Raw genomic sequence first — 2158 nt, 5'->3', positions numbered from 1 at the left:
TTAGGTTTAATTGTAGGAAGGCATTTCGAAGGTATACGGCCCAAGGGCCAGATGTCTAGGAAAGTGAGGCAGGGAGACCAGCCGGGAGACCAGGTCATCTGGGCAAGAGGTGCAGAAAGATTCCATTAAGGCAAGGGTTTGAGGATGGAGAGAAGGTTGTGGTGAAAAGACAGAGAGGACACATGGACATGCTGTGTTACAGGATCTGGCCACTCAAAGCAGATCAGAGAATCAGTAGCATCAACACTACCTGGAAGACATGCAGGGTCTCAGGCCCACCGCAGACTCACGGACTCAGAATCTGTGGATTAACAAAACCTCCCCAGGCCACTCACGGGCACATTACAGTCAGAGAAACACTAGCCTAGGTATCAGGATTCAGAGGTGAAGAAAGATTCAGAGATGAGGAAAGCTGAGGTCCCTCATGGAGTCTACACTCTATCAGGGGAGGCCGATTTGCAACAATAGTTCCAGGATTAGCAGTGGATGATGACTGTGACAAGTGCTAGAAAGGGGACATGGGGGGGACCAGAAGATCATGCAATAGCATAAAAGGATTTTAATTGGGCTGTGGGTCCAGTTAAACGGTTCCCTGGGTAAGTTAAAGCGGCACGCAGAGCGAACCCAGAGAAGCAGGTGGAAAGTTGTATGTGCGAGGGGGTGGGAGGAGCCTTCCGTGCGGAGATCAGGATTAGATCCAGCTGGAAGGACACTGGGACTTTGGAGGAACTCAGAGAGCTGGAGCGAAGAAGAGCCTGTCATGTGGGGCCGGAGGTCAGAAGGGGCACCAAGTCAGCCTTCCAAATCACGCCGAAGATTTTGATTTTTATCTTAAGAAGAAAACAAGAGAAAGAAGCCCAGAGCAGTGTCAGGCAGGTTGTACATCAGAGGAGAGCCGGCAGCCCTTCCTGGTGTTCCTACCTCCGCCCATTCATTAGTGGAGACTATTGCTCTAGGCTTTTTTTTTTTTTTTTTCCCCAGTTTTGGCTCCATTTAAGAAAGTTCTATTGAGCTCATACTTTGTATTAGGCCCTATCTCGGCAGAGGAGGGGATATTAAAATATTTAAGATGTGATCTCTGCCCTTAAGGAGAGTACAGTTTAATAATGACATTTTGCTGCTTTAAGCTGATAGAAAAACCAAGCACTTCCAGGTAATCATGCCCTATGTCTTCCCTCATAGACTGCTTCGGAGCCACTTTCTCTCGTCCCATTTTTATAGGTTAGTTTTTTAATACAAATGTACATTTTCTTGGTTTCAGGCCGTTCTTCCAGCTTGCTACATCTTTTCAAGTCTTGTTTTCAGTTGTCAATTTACTCCCTCTCTCTAACGACGTTATGCCACATGCAGACTTGATGAGCAGGTCTTCTTTTTGTTAATTGAAGACCCTACTTAAAACATTGGTGACAGGTCTCAGAGGGTTCTTAAGCCCCCTAGTATGGCTGTAGTAGAAACACCCTTTGGGGTGATTATTGATTGATTAATCAATACAGGTTGGGTTCCATACAGTATTTTTTTTCCTGGCAGGCGTCTCCCTATCTTGTAGCAAGAGATAAGTGCACTATTGATGGGAATCCACGCACCTGTGAACACCCATGTCGCAATGCCTATGAGTTGAATTTTGATTTTGTTACATCTCTACCATCAGTATGGGACTGCTGTTTTACTCATCACTGTATTCCCCACCCACGTACAGCATGTTGCGTATGGTGGACACTCAATAGACCAGTGATGGCGAACCTTTTGAGCTCGGCGTGTCAGCGTTTTGAAAAACCCTAACTTAACTCTGGTGCCGTGTCACATATAGAAATGTTTTTGATATTTGCAACCATAGTAAAACAAAGATTTATATTTTTGATGTTTATTTTATATATTTAAATGCCATTTAACAAAGAAAAAGCAACCAAAAAAGTGAGTTTACGTGTCACCTCTGACACACGTGTTATAGGTTCACCATCACTGCACTAGAGCAACCATGAGCAAGATGAGCTTTCAGGCAAAGGGAAATGCATGCTGAACTCATGCATTTGCTTGTCCTTAGGCTGAAACTTCTGCAATATATAAGTATGTGTATAGATGAGCAGCTCAGTTTGGGTTATAGGGGCATTCACTTGATTCAGCATGATAAAGGCTAATGCCTCAAATTAAACACTTCATA

This window comes from Myotis davidii, unplaced genomic scaffold (assembly GCF_000327345.1).
Source record: "Myotis davidii unplaced genomic scaffold, ASM32734v1 scaffold641, whole genome shotgun sequence".
In the NCBI taxonomy this organism is placed as follows: domain Eukaryota; kingdom Metazoa; phylum Chordata; class Mammalia; order Chiroptera; family Vespertilionidae; genus Myotis; species Myotis davidii.
This window is presented reverse-complemented; position numbering follows the sequence as displayed.